Here is a 17,254-nt window from a genome sequence, read left to right as displayed (position 1 = left end):
TCATGGTTCTAGGTTGTGGTTCTGGGTCGTGGTTCTGGGTCATGGTTGTGGGTCGTGGTCCGGGTCATGGTTAGGGTCATGGTCTGGGTCCTGGTCTGGTGTGTGGTTCTAGGTCATGGTTGTGGGTCGTTGTCCGGGTCCCCCTCCGGTTCTCCATGTTTCTGGGTCATGGATGTGGGTCGTGGTTCTGGGTCGTGGTCCAGGTCATGGTTGGGGGTCGTGGTTCTGGGTCGTGGTCCAGGTCATGGTTGGGGGTGGTGGTTGTGGGTCATGGCTCTGGGTCGTGGTTCTAGGTTGTGGTTCTGGGTCGTGGTTCGGGTCGTGGTTCGGGTCGTGGTCCGGGTCCCCCTCCGGTTCTCCACGGTTCCTCTCATGTGGAACCCTCGGTGACAGCAGTGACAGCTGAGTGGATGGAAAACAATCTGTAGAAAATCCTCAGGTGACGTTTAGAAAACACAGGTTTCATGTGGAAATGACAGATGTGAAAGTGTCCCAGGTTCACGGGTTTGTCCCACAGCAGGAGACGTCCACATCCAGGACACACTCCACACAGACCTTCATCATGTGACCCTTAGAGACCCGGGTCTGGTTTACATGTGAACTACAAGATGCAGTGTAGGACCTCAGGGTGATGGACACCAGCGTCCTCTAGATGGCACTGCAGGACAGACAGACAGGACAGGAGGTCTGCATGGACACAGGACGGGGACCAGGGAGGACCAGGGAGGACCAGGGAGGACCAGGAAGGGCCAGGGACCAGGGAGGACCAAGGAGGACCGGGGACCAGGGAGGACCACAAAGGACCAGGGAGGACCAAGTCTGACCAGGATGGACCACAAAGGACCAGGAAGGACCAGGTCTGATCAGGATGGACCACAAAGAACCAGCTCTGATCAGGATGGACCACAAAGGACCAGGTTTAACTCAGTTATGGACCAGGTCTACTCATGCTGGACCGGGTCTGGCTAAACTGGGTCTGACCAGGTTGAACCAGGTCTTCCTTAACCAGGTCTGACCAGGTCTCTGAGGGACTGAACAGCCTTTTTAACCTTTGACCCCTTTCCCAAACTGAGCCAAGGGTCTACATTTAGTCCAGTTCACTGATCCGCTGCAGGATTCAGGTTTATTTGTTTATTTTATCGATTATTTTGTTCATGTTATTGACAAATTTATTATTTTTGTTCCTTATTTCATTTATTTCGGCGTCTGAGACAAAATCTTCTTGTTACTGTGCGTTCATTTGTTGGATCTAAATGTAGGTCCTCATGTCCCACATGGTGGACCTCGTTGGTCTCCTTTGGACCTGGTCTCCATAAACACTAGAACATCAACAGAACATCACAGGTCCAGCAGAGACACAGTGGGTCCAAACATCATGTCCGTCTGATGGCGTTTCCACTGGGGAGTCCGTGGTGCGTTCAGGTGCAGCTCTGTGTTCTATGGCTTTAACAAGAGGCCGGAGGAGGCGTGAGGTCCGGTCCGTCTGTCCATCTGAGCCTCCTCCGTTGACCTCTGACCCCGGAGGAACAGAGTGAACCCACACCAACACTGGAAACACTGTAGACCACCGACGACGACACCAGAGACAGAACAGAGACGCAGGGTGACCAGGGTTTACCTGCTTTGGCCCACTTTAACCCACTTTGACCCGCTTTGGCCCACTTTAGCCCGCTTTGGCCCCCTGCACGAAAGACCATGATCCACATCTGCACCAAGACCATGATCCACATTTAGATCTGTCCACATCTAGACCACGTTTTGTGGAAAACCTCTGATTACATAAGTGAATTTTCAGGGTATTTTGGAGCAAAAACAAATCAAATCACATTATTTCATCAGTTTTAATTAATTTGTTGCTGAAATACAATTTATTAATGATCTTGTTTATTTATGTGCTTGTTTTCTGCTTATTTTCATGATTATTTTGTTAATTTCTGCTAATTTTTAATCATTTTGTTCATTTTTAACTTTGTTTACTTTGCCACTTATTTTTATCATTTCGTTGATTTTTTTTTAAAATTTTATTTGTACTGATTATTTTATGCATTTTTGTTCAATATGTTGCATATTTTGGTGGTTATTTTTGCCCCTTTGTTTGTTTTTGTTCATATTGTTAATAAAAATGCTTTTTTCTGTTAATTTCCTTTGATGTTTGTTCATTGTTTTGATTTCTTTAATTTATTTTGATTACTTTGTCCATTTGTGTATTTTAATTGATTATTATCATGTTAATTTTAGTCATAATTTTGTTAATTTTCTTCATTTTTTGTTGATTTCATTCATTATATTGTGTTTAGTTGATCATTTTGCTACGTGTTATGGTTTTTTTTATTCATTTTTATTCATATTTGATTTCTTTTTTTGGGTTTGTTGGTTACTTTCTTCAATTTTATTGATAATTTAGTCCATTTTTGTTCATATTGTTAATAAAAATGCTTTTTTCTGTTAATTTCCTTTGATGTTTGTTCATTGTTTTGATTTCTTTAATTTGTTTTGATTACTTTGTCCATTTGTGTATTTTAATTGATTATTATCATGTTAATTTTAGTCATAATTTTGTTAATTTTCTTCATTTTTTGTTGATTTCATTCATTATATTGTGTTTAGTTGATCATTTTGCTACGTGTTATGGTTTTTTTTATTCATATTTGATTTCTTTTTTTGAGTTTGTTGGTTACTTTCTTCAATTTTATTGATAATTTAGTCCATTTTTGTTCATACTGTTAATAAAAATGCTTTCTTCTGTTAATTTCCTTTGATTTTTGTCCATTGTGTTGATTTCTTTGATTGATTACTTTGTTCATTTGTGTATTTTCATTGACTACATGTTAATTTTAGTGATAATTTTGTTAATTTTGCTAATTTTTTGTTGATTTCATTCATTCTGTTGTGTTTAGTTGATCAATTTGCTCCATGTTTTATGTTTTTTATTCATATTTATTCAGATTTGATTTTTTTTAATTGACTTCGTTGATAACTTTATTCAATTTTATTGATAATTTAGTCCATTTTTTCATTTTTCGGTGCAATTTGTGCAGTTATGTTCATTTTATCTTTTTTTTTTTTTCATTTTGGTGCTTATGTTGCTTATTTCTGTTAATTTAAATCATTATTTTATCCATTTTTGTTCACGATGTTAAATATTTCTTTTTTGGATTATTTTCTTCACTTTTGTTGATTTTACTGATATTTTTTTGTTTGTAATGTTGATTATTTTGTTTTTTGTTTGTTAATGTTGACTGTTCCACTCATTCTTTTGCTCACTTATTTGATTCTGTGATTATTATAACACTAAAGGCATTCATCTGTTTTCTTGACTTTACTTATTCCTATTCATTATGATGTTGTGTTTTGATGTAAATGCAGTTCTGGGTCAGCGTTGGTTTCACGTCCATCATTTGTCTGTTTTTTTGTTGTTGTTGTTGTTGTTTTTTTGACCTGGTCACCCTGTGGAGAAGACGTATGTATTTTCAGACAACACTGACGTGAACGCATGCACTTGATAATGTCTGGATTTACACATGGACACGAGGCTTGGGTGCAGGAGTTCAGAGCCTCCGTCAGTCTGTAAAATATTCGAGTTCACCTCCTTTTTCTTTCTGAAGTTTGTCTTGATTTACTTTCCTCTGAGACACATCACGTTCTGTAAATCAAACGTTAAGTCCTGCATCCCTGAACAGTGGTGGAAAGGAAAAGTACAAGTACACAGGTGTCAAACATACGGCCTACGGACCAAAACCGGACCGCCAAAGGGTCCGATCTGGCCTGTGGGATGAATCTGTGAAATTAAAAATGACACTGAAGATATTATTTGAGGTTCCACATTCAGACTAATAAGATCTAACGTGGGTTGAACAAGTAAAATAATAACAGAATAACCCATAAATAATGACAACACCACATTTTTGGATTTGTTTTAGAGTAAAAAAAAAAAAAAAAAATTACACAAAAATGTTTACATTTACCAACTATCCATTCACAAAACATATGACTAACCTAAAAAATATGAACTTTCATTGATTTGTTGATTATTTTGTCCATTTTTACCACCAACAGGAGGTATTGTGATCCCTTTGCTTTGTGTGCGTTTGTTTGTTTGTTTGTTTGTTAGCAAGATAACTCAAAAAGTTATGGACGGATTTTCATGAAATTTTCAGGAAATGTTGATACTGGCACAAAGAAGAAATGATTAAATTCTGGTGTTGGTGGTGGTGGTGGTGAGGGGGGGCTGATCTATCTTGGTGGAGGTCCGCGCTCTCCGAGTGCTTTTCTTGTTTATTTAGTGATCACTGTTCCCATTTACTAACATCGCTTTTTATTCTCTCCATCCATCTTGAAGTTCCAAATTTGTCAACTTTCCTTCCACATACACGTACATTTAAAACTTATTTTCCTTTTAATATTAAGACGGCTTTCTGTAAGGCTCCCATCTTTAAAACTAAATTTTAAACTCACACAGTTGTAAATATTTGGAGATTAAAACATTTGTGGTGGAAAAATTTACTTTTTATATTTTATATTCTTTTAATATGTTATACTGTTAAGCGCATGCTGAGTCATTGTTATGTGTGATGTTTACCACTCTGTAGCAACCCCGACTTCGGGACGAAGTTCTTACCTTGAGTCAAAACCCAAACACCTAAATGTCTGAATGTGTAGATAGAGGATGGCACCTGTACTTCAGATAGGATCCAAGCAAGGTTAGAGTGAAGAGGTCCTCATGACCTCTTCACGGAGCAGAGAAGGAGTAGTATGGGGTGGTACGATGTACGTAAGGAATGACATCATAGTTTGAGGGGGTTGGATTTGGTTCTATATAATCTTTAGTTTTCTCTTGTTTAATCTGACTTCATTTACAGAGCTTTTTCTGTGATTGATTTCTCAATAAATGCATTTATTATTTTAACTCTAACTTTCTCCCTTTTTCTTTGTGTGGGTTATCAGTTGAACGGTAAATTTCCACGGCGCATTTTATCCTCCTCTTAAAAAAAAAAAAAAATTGTTTTCTCTAAACATCTCACATTGCTTAATCCTCATTGTGCTCCCGATAATGTGTTATAATTGAAAACCACATCTCCAAATGTGTTGATTTTTAAAGATTTTTATCAAACACAAGTTTATTTCTAAATCTTCCTCCATCTTAATCTGAAATAAATCTTTAAAAACTGACGCGGTTCGCAATGATTTGTACTTTTACTGCAGTCAGAGTGTGAACTCAGTATTTTCAGTGTATTTGTACTTTGTTTCTTCCACCACCGTCACTGACCTGTAGTTGATGAGTTTTGTTTCTTGGCTGCAGATGTAAAAAAAAAAAAGAATAAATAAATAATAATCATAATAACGATATTAAATTGGTCATCATCCAACTACAGGTTCCTGATGCAAAACCCTGTTATTTCATTCATATGCAAACAAATAAAGCAGCTAAAACTAATTAAAAATCCATTAAAACCAACAAGGTTTAAGTTCAACCTGTGGAACTCATCTGGATTCAGTTCTAATCTGAAAAAAAAAAAAAAAAAAGACAAAAATCCACCCTGAAAAACTTTCACTCTTAAATCCCTCTTCAGTCAAAAACATGTTCAGTGTAATCTGTGATATTCTATCACATTAATCTGAATAAAAATGTGGATTTTATCTTCAGCGAGGCTGGAGGAAGAACATGTCATTTTATGAATTAGAATAATGAAGTTTTTATAGGAAAAAAAAAGTCAAATTGAAGTCAAATTATTATTCAGGGCAGATTATTTCCATTCATTATATTTTTAGAACATGATTGAATTAAACCAACAACGGGTCAAAATAATATTGAATTCTCACAGTTTTTCGTTTAATCCAATAATGTCTTGTTTGTTGCATCTTTAACATCGTTATCACTGTGTTGAGTCATTTGTACCATTTTTGTCTGAATGTGGTTTTTTTGTTCATATTTGTCTTATTTTCTTGGCACTAAAACTAGGCCTAAGTTTTCTCATAATCACACGATCATGTCGGTGTGATTTCCTGAAAAATGTCTCATTCTTTTTCTTTTGTGAATGCACTGCAGCTCCACAACCATGACACCCTGCATTTAGAATAAAAGACATAATTCAAGGTTTCTCCTATTTTGGGCGTCCCACCTACACATGAACCTACAGGTGAAAAAGCAGACAGACTTCAATGTTCAATTACACGTCTTCAACTTCTGCAGAGCCATGAACACCAGAAGGAGGATTCCAATGGAGTGGAAGCATTTGAGGGTGGATTTTTTTAACCCTTTAACCCATAAAGACCCAGTGTTACTTTTAAGGCAGTTCCCAAATGCATTTTTCTCTCTTAACCCTTTATCGACCAAGTGACTATTTTCATCTGTAAGGTCCAATGTGGCCTCCAGGGTCTGTAAGGTCCACCTCTGCATGAACAGTGAGTGGACCTGCTATGTTCGGTACCATGAAGTAAAGGTACTAATGTAAGGAATGATGTTCAAAGGGATCATGTGGATGTTGTAATGTTCTAAAAGGGATGTTCTAATGTTCTGAAATACATGTTCCTTTCACCCTATGTGTATTTTTCTTGTCATTTTTTATAAATACTAATTGGATTTTTAATTATTTATTTATTTTTGCCCCTTACAGGCAAGGAACCAAATTTGGTAACTTCACTAACCTTGATTTCCTACATAATAAAACATTTTGAAAAATTTCACAAAAGTAATAGTCTTGTTATGTCCTCCAATAACACACTAAGGTTGGAATTTTTCAGTCATTATATTATTATCCTCTGTATTTTTGCATTTTTCAGTGTAAAACATGATTTTCCCGATAATTAATTGACTGATCATGTAGATATCCATGAAAACTCAGAGAAAATTCAAAGGTTATTGTATCAAATCAGAAAAAAGTGTCAGAAAAAATGGCTTTTTCAAATCATGTATTTTCCTATATTTAATTTACTGATCATGTGGATGTTCATTAAAGGTGCAAGAGACTTTTGTGACCAATTTTTCATCAAATCTGTCAAACCTCAGTCATATCTTCAGTATCATGAATCTGTAAGTCTTTCTGTGATTACTCACCTGAATCTCTTGCATTAGGGTGAACAATTTCGAAGTGCCATCCACCATAAACAAACCGTGTGTTTACATTCAGAGCCAGTAGGTAACTCAGGCATCTTTTTGTCACGACGTGCATTGTGGGAAATGCCGGTTCGTGCTGCTGCTAAAGACACGAGCTCCCTTCCCTCTATGCATATTCCTCCAGCCATTTCTGTGTTTCAGCCGTTTCAGCATCGTGTTTCATCCATGTAATATCATGTGCTTGCACTGCCGCTGCCGTGAGCCTTCGCTTCCCACAATGCACGTCGCGACAAAATTCCGAAGATGCCCGAGTTACCTCCTGATTCTGTTTGTAAACACACGGTTTGTTTATGGTGGATGGCACATTGAAATTGTTCACCGTAATGTAAGAGATTCAGGTGAGTAATCACAGAAAGACTTACAGATTCATGATACTGAAGATATGACTGAGGTTTGACAGATTTGATGAAAAACTGGTCACGAAAGTCTCCAGCACCTTTAAAGCTCAGATTAAAGTTGAAGGTTATTACATCAGAAACAGAAAAAGTGATTTTCTCAGCAAATCTCTTATTAATTGAACATAAACTCAGTGTGTCCATCCACTGTCACTGATCCAATTCAGTGGGTTTTACTGGTGAATCAATGTTGTAGAAGATGATGGTGTTTCCACGGTAACTACGGAGCCTCTGAATGTCCAAATGGGTCATATCTGATGACCATGAAAAGATGGCAAACTGTATTTTACACCAATTATTTACACGTATTGATAGGATTAACCCTCCGGTATCCGGGTGCGCCTTTTAGGCACACTTTGCACTTCATTTTAAAAAACTTCATATTATTTTTAACAATTTAAATAAGGTTAGAATTCAAAAGTTGTTCATTTGTGCATGATCTTTAAAATTCTGGCCACCAACTAAAATTTGCACATTGTAAACAAAGGAAAATTACCAGACTACCATCTGTCTCCCAAGTGTGCCTAAAACGCACTATTTCTTCCATTTGATATGTATGATTAGGGCTGACCTGGATTTACACAAATAAAATCAAATTAGAGCAGAAAAATAAATCAATATATAATATTTAATAGTTTGATTTATAGGTGTGCATTTTACGCACACTTGGTGACAGATGCTAGTATTTTTGTACATTTGACCTAGCGCCAAAAATAATAATGCAAATTAACCTGTGTTGGAGTTAATCACTGACATATGCCAGGATGAAAAAATCAAATATGTGATCCACTTTTTATGTCGTATATTGAAAAAAAATAATTTTTGTGTTTTTTGCATCCAAGAAAATGGTTTGTTTACATTACAAACATGGCATTTAAAGGGTTAAAAAATGTATGGCAAACTGTATTTTACACCAGTTATTTACATGTATTGATAGGAGTGATGGATCAACAGGTGTTAAATCTTTTAGATCAGCAGATGCTTTGGGTCGCCTGCGCCTGTTTGGGTCTGTATGGGTTAAAATAAAACACAAAAACTTCCTCTTAGCATTTAAACAGAATGAATGGATGATCCAAAACCAGACTTTCCATCCTCTGCGTTCGTTTGCAGGTTTGTAGATTTGATGAACCGATGCCAGCGCCTCATACCAGCCCCGATGAAAATAGAAAGTTGGAGAGTTGAAGTCTTGTAGCACCACGAGAGCTCCAGGAGCTGTGGCTGACAGGTTTGGGATTCTTCTGCTTGAGCGGCGGCGGGTGGCGGCGGTGAACCCTGCCATCACCGTCTTCCAGGTTCTATAATAAGAGGGCAATTGTTCCCTTCCTCTTAATTCCCTGTCGGGGCCCAGACGGCGGCGGCTTGTCAGACTCGTGGTTGGTTGACAGATCTGCAGACGAACACGTCACGTCCCGCCTTCTGCTGCTGGAAAAGTGAGCAGAACTCTGAACTCCTGCACTGAACACTTTTTCATTTTTTATTGCATCAGGGAAACAGAGACGACAGAGTATTTAATGCAGAATGTCAGCCCTTGAGTGTCCCTGTCGGAGTAAAGGGGGAGGAGTCTGGCGTGACTCCTCATGCTGGCTTCACGGTTTCATTAGACGTTAGGTGGAGAGGTGTCACTCTTGGAAAAAAAAAAAAAAAAAAAAAAGAAGAAGAAGAATCTAAGAATAATTTAAAAACAGAATTTCCTCTATGGTTGTCAGAGTGTTATTTCTGGCGTCCTTGTCAACGGGGATTACGACCACACCCACTGGCATGCACATGCAGGCTGGCTCGCTCCCCGCTCACAGTGGGTGTGGCTACTCCATGCCGTTCCTCAGCATCTGATTGGCTGCGATGAGCATGACGCTGATGATGAACGCCATGGCGAAGGCGCAGATGAGGCTCTTCCTCACGCACGTCTGACGGTTCTTCTTCGAGGGGTGAACTAAAAGAAATAAAAAAGGAGAGAATCAACGAAACAAATATGAAAAATTGCATCAAACACCTGTCCAGGATTCTGTTTTAATGGATTAGCACAAGATTAGCACATTAGCAACGTCAACGATCTGCTTAGAGACAAAACCTTGGTGTAAATATTTGCAATTATAACCACGTTCAGAAAAAAGACATGTAAGCCTTAAAGACCCAGTGCTGCTTTTGTAGCAGTTTTTTTTTTTTTTTAACCTTTCTCAAGTGATTTATCACCATTTACTCTCATATTATCCCCTGTATTTTGCATTTTTAACCTCCTGAGACCCAGGAAATGTCAGCAAAGTAACAACTTTTTGTGTTTTTTATTAAGTAAGTGTTTATATTGGAAACATCATGATGCAACAGTTTTTTCAGATGCAGTTTTTAAAATTTTTATGGAATGTCCTTTGTGGTGGACAGTTTTCTTTTCTTTTCTTTTTTTTTTTGGATAAAGTTGTGAAACTCTTGTCCACAAATGTGGACCGAAAACCCATATCTGAGTCTTTGGATGTTAAGTGAAAATCAGGTATTTCCCTATATTTAATGCACTCATTATGTAGAAGTTCATTAAAGCTCAGGTTAAAGTTGACAGTTATTATATCTAAAACAGACAAAATGAAGAAACAGATGCATTATTGTGCAGAATCTATCATTAACTGAACATAAACCCAGTGGTGTCCCTCCACTGTCATTGATCCAACTCCATGGGTTTTACTGGTGAATCAATGTTGTAGAAGATGAAGGTGTTTCCACGGTAACCACAGAGCCTCTGAACGTCCAGATGGGTCATATCTGATGACCATGAAAAGCTGACAAACTGTATTTTACACCAATTCTTTACATGCATTGATAAGATTAATGGATCAACAGGTATTAAACAGTTTAGATCAGCAGATGGTTTTGGTCGCCCAAGGATGTTAGGGTCTTTATGGGTTTAAAAACAACTAGTGCAGGGTGGGCAATCCTGGTCCTCGAGGGCTGGTATCCTTCATGCTTTAGATGTTTCCCTCTTCCAACACACTGGGTTCACATGATAAGCCTATCATCAGCTCTGCAGGAAGCCTGATAATGACTGTCAGGTGTGCTGGAAGAGGGAACATCTAAACATGAAGGATACCAGCCCTCGAGGACCAGGATGCCCACCCCTGAGCTAGCGTGTTGACCCATGGGATCCACGGGTTCTAGATGTGGCAGTTTTTATGCTCTTGTGTATTCATACATGCTGTAACAATTTGTCCGCAGTCCACTGCCAAAGCTTGTTGGGTATAGCAACAGATTATAAGGCTATTGTTTTCCAGAATTACTAATATGCCTGAAAATGTTGGTCCCTATCAACTTGCCGTGTTCATAGTCTGTTCCCTGCCAAAATACATAAGTATGACAACTGCAGCAGTCAGCTTTGACGGATTTTGTGTGATGCCTGAGACACACACACACACACACAACACAACAGAGGCCACTTGGCTTTTATAATATAGTTAATGTTTGTTTTTATTTTATTTGAAGTGCCTTATTTTGAAGGGAAGTTGAAGTTCCGTATGTAACTCGCTATAAACTTGCCACAGCAGCTACCAAGGACTGGGAACTGATGGAAGTTACAAACTCTTTTTTTTTTTTTTTTTTTTTTCACAATTTGTATTTATTTGTCATTTTTATATTGGTATAATAGAATCCAATCTCCTCAGGCTGAGGAGCAGGAAAAGAAACAAAAGAACAAAACAAACAAATGAAAGAACAGCCAGTGTTGGTATCAGAATATGTTTAAGTCAAAGTTGCAAACTTTTAATTCCTTCTTTTGGTGCATGCAGCCAACAAAGTAATTATGTTTTTCTGTTTTGTGTTTGTACAAAGAATTTTCACATTATGAATATTTTGTGCACATCATCATTTTATGCTTACTTATTGAGGGTGGTTACTGTTTCATCTGTAATTCATCATAACGTACTCCATGTGTCATCCCCCCCCCCAGTCTTCTCTATATCTCTATCGCTCTCTCTTTTCTCCTCCTTTACTCTCTCTCTCTCTCTTTAACCCCAACTGGTCAAGGCAGACGGCCATCCTTCAGGAGTCTGGGTCTGCTCGAGGTTTCTGCTGTTAAAGGGAAGTTTTTCTTCGCCACTGTCACCAATCACAAGTGTTTGCTCTGAAGGATTCTGTTGGGTCTCTGTAAACTTAATTTGATTCTGATTTGAATTGATAAAGCACTTTGTGACTCTATAAATATAAATAAAGAAAAGTGCTCTATAAATAAAATTTACTTACTTACTTACTTATTTTGTCAGATCTATATATTGTTTAGTTTTTGGAGGACAAGCTTTGAATAAACACTAGTGTCTTCTGTGATTGGAAGGAATACACTCGGCATCATGTGAACAGATGAAAAAAAATCATAGTCTTCAAAAGTCAGATTTTTAAAAACATTTTTCTTACAACCCAGACGCTGTGGGCTGGATCCACAAAGACTGGATTACAGCGGCTAATTGCACATGGTATTGGCAGAGTTTCCACCTGTAATTTGCACCTATTCCTAAAGGTTTTAATGACATACTGGTGCACACACTCCCATAAAGTTTGGCACCTGAGCACAATTTGCCGTTTCCTGTGGTTTTGGGTGTTTCTCCTCATTACAGCCACTGGTCGGTCAGTGGTGAAAATGGCAAAACCCCTCAGACTGCATGTCTTAACCCTTTATTGGGCAAGTGACTATTTTGGTAATTTCAAACATTACATATGGGACCAATTTGGTGCCTCAGTGAAGTCCAGAAGCATGTTGGTTTTTATAAAACTATACAGTAATTCAGACAGATTTTATAGACATTATGAAGCTGTAAAATAGTGAATATGAATCATTTTTGTCAGTTTATGATTTTCGTAACAGTTGTTTTATTGAATGGGTTTACTTTTTAGCAGTAGCTGCTTGGATGTTTTATGGCAATGTTATGTTTTATGTTTCCATGGTAACTACGGAGCCTCTGAATGTCCATATTGGTCATATTTGATGACCTTGAAAAGATGACAAACTGCATTTTACATCAGTTATCTCCATGGATTGATAGAATTAGTGGATCAGCAGTTATTAAACATTTTATATCAGTAGATGGTGTTTGTTTACTGGTGTACAGAAGATCATTAGGCCACTGGGAAAAAATAAATAAATTAAGGTCCAATATATATTTTTTAATAATTGTTCTGAGAAAAAATTCTGACTGTAATCTCAGAATTCTGACTTTTTACTCAGAATAATAATAAATAATATGTTGGACCTTAATTTTAATTTTTTTTCTCTCCAGTGCTCTAATCCTCTTCCATACTGGTGGATGTTTGGTTTGGATAAAAAGGGGCTGATTTTACACTGAATGTATGAATATTACTCATTTACATGCATGTAAACAACATAGGTGCAATACTTGACACTGTGTTTTGCAGCAGGTTCCAATCTTCATGGAGACTTTGTGAATTATATGCAGTATTTTTTACTCATCAGTACCTGTTTTGTGCCTGCAGAAGCCACACTATCCTCTTGTAGATCTGACTCAGCTCCTTCAAACCAGAGTTGACACAGTCCCCTCTTTAATCCATCCCATAACAGGGTCATCTCAGTCCTCTGTGAGACGGTGTCAGACCTAAAGGATGCCCTCATGGTCAAATTTAGAGAAGGAAGATGGATTTTGGTTCTATATTTAACTCTAAGTTCTTCCTTATCCATCCTAAGGTTAGCTCCTGTTATGACAACTCCAAAATTGCTAAAACCCCCCTCATCAGTATGTGATGGTCCTGTTCCAGCTTCAGAAATTAAATGTCAGCCTGGAACCAAATCCTCTGGTTGCTCTGTTTGGCTTCACTGAGGAAAAGTTGTGATTAACTTCACAAAACCATCGGACTCCCCTGACATTGCTGTCCCTTCTTGGCTCAGTCTGCTATTCCAACTAATTCACACACAGAGGTTAACAAATATATCTGTTAAAAACTGAGAAATACAAACACTTACCATAAAGACCCTGTGCTACTTTTATGACAGCTCCCAAATGAGTTTTTTCTCTTTAATTAACCTTTCTTAATGATTTATCACCATTCATTATGATATTATCCTTTGTATTTTGCATGTTTTCAGTGAAAATCAGGTAATTCCTACATTTAATTACTGATTACTGTCGCTTGTTCATAAAAGGTCAGATTAAATTTAATGGTTATTATAATCAGAAACAGAGAAAACTGAAGAAAAAGTGACTTTTTTAGTAAATATATCATAATGGATATAACCCCAGGGTGTCCATCTGCTGTCATTGATCCAAATCCATGGGTTTTACTGGTGAAAAGCAATGTTTTAGAAGATGATGGTGCTTCCATGGTAACTACGGAGCCTCTGAACGTCCAAATGGGTCATATCTTTTTGTTTTTTTCTCATAAATATCACAAGTATTTACATGTATCGATGGAATGAGTGGATCAGCAGTTATTAAACATTTTATATCAGTAGAACGTTTTGGCCACCAGTGTACGAAAGAGGATTAGGGCAACTGGGAAAAAACCCCCCAAAACAAAACAAAAAAAGGTCCGTCTATTTTAGTATTATTGTTCTGAGAAAAAAAAAACTGTATTTTACCAAAACTATTTACGTATGTGGATAAGATTAATGGATCTAAAGTTATTAACCCATAAAGGACCCAGTGCTACTTTAGTGGCAGTTTCCTAATGGATTTTTCTCACTATGTACCCCGTCTCTAATGATTATGTTTATGTTTATGCATTTGGCAGACGCTTTGTTCCAAAGCGACTTACAGGGGAAAAATCAGGTAATTTCCTATATTTAATTTACTGATCACGTCGCTGTTCATAAAAGGTCAGATTAAATTTAATGGTTATTATATCAGAAAAAGAGAAAACTGAAGAAAAAGTGACTTTTTTTAGTAAAATATATCATTAATGGATCATAACCCCAGTGTGTCCATCTGCTGTCACTGATCCAACTCCATGGGTTTTACTGGTGAATCAATGTGTAGAAGATGATGGTGTTTCCATGGTAACTACGGAGCCTCTGAACGTCCAAATGGGTCATATCTTTTTTTTTTTTTTCCATAAATATTTATTGTCCTTTGTCATTGTTTTATAAGAACAAGCAAAAAACATAACACATCAAAACAATCCCTACCACCCCCCCCCCCCCCCCACACAATAGCATCCACTCCCAGTGCAACAAAACTGAACTTAATTGACTATACAGACAAGTCCTTCAAAAATTGGAAAAAAAAGGGTGTCCAAATCTTATAAAAGTCTTTGCTCTTTCCTTTAGCCTGGTACGTCAGCTTTTCCATTGCCAGGGTAGAAGACATTTCTTTAATCCATTGGTTCGATGTGGGTCCTTGAATATCTTTCCATCTCAAACAACTAACTCGTTTGGCTTGTAATAAAATTTTTTTTAAAAGTTTCCTTTTTCCTCCATTACTTGAAACTGCTCAGGGAAGATGTGCAAAATACAACATTTTGGATCCACAGGAATAACACATTCTGTAAATCTATAAATTAAATTAAAAGTCTCTTTCAAAAATTCTGAAGTTTCTTACAGGTCCACATACAATGAAACAAGTGCCTATTTCCTTATTACACTTAGTACAAATGTCAGGAATGTTAGGATCCAAATGGGTCAGATCTGATGACCATGAAAAGATGAACAAACTGTATTTTACGGCCAATTACTTACATGTATTGATAGAATTAGTGATCAGCAGTTATTAAACATTTTATATCAGTAGACGATTTGGGCCACCAGTGTACGAAAGAGGATTAGGGCAACTGGAAAAAAACCCCAAAACTAATCAAAAAAAGGTCCAAGGATTTTTAGTAGTATTGTTCTGAGAAAAAACCCTTATTTTACCAAAACTATTTACGTATATGGATAAGATTAGTGGATCTAAAGTTATTAACCCATAAAGACCCAGTGCTACGTTAGTGCAGTTTCCTAATGGATTTTTCTCACTATTTACGCTCTAATGATTTATCACATTTATTATAATATTATCCTCTGTATTTTTGCATGTTTCACCTCTAAATCATGTATTTTCCCATATTTAATTTCCCAGATTTAATTTAGATGTACATGAAAACTCAAAGGTTATTATATCAAAACAAAGAGAAGTGAAGAAAAAGGGACTTTTTCAGCAAAGATGTCATTAAATGAACATACTGTCATTGATCCAACTCCATGGGTTTTACTAGTGAAACAATGTTGTAGAGGATGACAGTGTTTCTGTGGTAACTACAGAGCCTCTGAACGTCCAAATGGGTCATATCTGATGAGCAAGAAAAGATGAGTAACTGCATTTACCAGAATATTTATGTATATTGATGGATGTTTGGGTCTTCATGGGTTAATTCAACATTTAAATCAGGAATTTCTGAATAAATTCAAGAAGAGTTACTGAGTGAAACCTGATAACATCTGACTCTTACATACTTATAAAGCACTAGTCTGTTACAGTGGACAGATGAAACTGGAACGTAAGGTGATGTTCTATTAACAGGATCTGTTTGTTTCCCCCGCAGAGGAGATTTCAACAACAAGGACTCAACTGTAAAGAAAAAAAGTTGCTGAAGTGCATGTTTTCTGTCTTTCTGCACTGAAGAACATAATTAAGGCACCACCTCATGATGCAAGGAAAAGCCTGTCTGATCTAAGCTGAACAAGCAGGGGCCTGCTGGGAAGTGACCTGTTACAAGGGTCCACTGAGGACAGACGGATCACAGAAACAAACAAGCTCTGGAGTAAAAAGTCTGATGTAGAGTGACTGGTTTAGAGAGTTCTCCCTGGTCTCTACTGAGTTCACTCATAGAATAATCCCTGCACGGTCTGTGAAAACCACCAATATGTGGTTATAGTGTGTTCTACAGAGTCATGTGGTAGTTTTGTTTTAAAAGATCACGGCCTTGTAATATTACTTAAATAATTCATATGATAAAAAGTAAGACAATAGATATTCAAAAACACCTTGAAATATGAGTGTTTAGCATGAAGAGTTGCGAATTAAAAGTATGAACTGAATTTATTCATAGCCATTAGCTGATGTGTCACTGTGATATAATAATAATAATAATAATAATATAATAATAATAATAATAATAATTCATTCATTTTCTGAACCGCTTTATCCTCACTAGGGTCACAGGGCTTGGAGCCTATCCCAGCTACATGGAGGCGAAGGCGGGTACACCCTGGACAAGTCGCCAGTTCATCGCAGGGCTGAACATATAGAGACAAACAATCACTCTCACATTCACACCTATGGGCAATTTAGATTAACCAATTAACCTATTAGTGCATGTCTTTGGATGGTGGGAGGAAGCCGGAGTACCCGGAGAGAACCCACGCAGACACGGAGAGAACATGCAAACTCCACACAGAAAGGTCCCACCCCCCATCGACTGGTGTTGGAATCGAACCAGGACCTTCTTGCTATGAGGCACGTGCTAACCACTGCACCACCGTGTCACCATAATAATAATAATAATAATAAATAATAATAATAATAATAATATTTCTATAGCACCTTTAAAAACTGAGTTTGCAAAGTGCTTTGACAGAGAAAGCAAAAGTAGATACAGCAGAATAAAAACGTATCAAACAAACAACACAATAAAAAAGATGAGTACAGCGAACATGAAAACATGACTAACTTTGAATGTGTCATAGTGGAGAGGGCAGAAATAACATAACATGATGCTGTCAAATGCGAAATGAAGGAGTGGAATAAAACAAAATCATGTATGTCAATATAAATGAATAACCAAAACAGGG

General features: G+C 37.3%; 2 long non-coding RNA genes across 3 annotated transcripts in view; both read right to left on the bottom strand.

The window, feature by feature from the left end:
* Positions 1-785: 785 nt before the first annotated feature.
* LOC115432142 (uncharacterized) overlaps positions 786-17,254 on the bottom strand; it is a 42,788-nt gene continuing 26,319 nt past the window's right edge. Inside the window, exons 2-3 of one of the 2 annotated variants that reach the window (XR_003937172.1) lie at positions 17,174-17,179; positions 786-1,000 (exon numbers count right to left, since the gene is read on the bottom strand). This is a non-coding gene — a long non-coding RNA (uncharacterized LOC115432142). The remainder of the gene's footprint in view (positions 1,001-17,173; positions 17,180-17,254) is intronic. The other variant, XR_003937171.1, reaches the window with a different exon arrangement.
* On the bottom strand, positions 1,165-1,990 carry LOC115432141 (uncharacterized). Its single transcript, XR_003937170.1, has 2 exons — positions 1,649-1,990; positions 1,165-1,618 (listed from the first exon to the last, which is right to left on the bottom strand). It is a non-coding gene; the product is annotated as an uncharacterized LOC115432141 (long non-coding RNA).

The sequence above is a fragment of the Sphaeramia orbicularis genome, chromosome 13, assembly GCF_902148855.1.
Source record: "Sphaeramia orbicularis chromosome 13, fSphaOr1.1, whole genome shotgun sequence".
Taxonomy (NCBI): domain Eukaryota; kingdom Metazoa; phylum Chordata; class Actinopteri; order Kurtiformes; family Apogonidae; genus Sphaeramia; species Sphaeramia orbicularis.
This window is presented reverse-complemented; position numbering and strand designations above follow the sequence as displayed.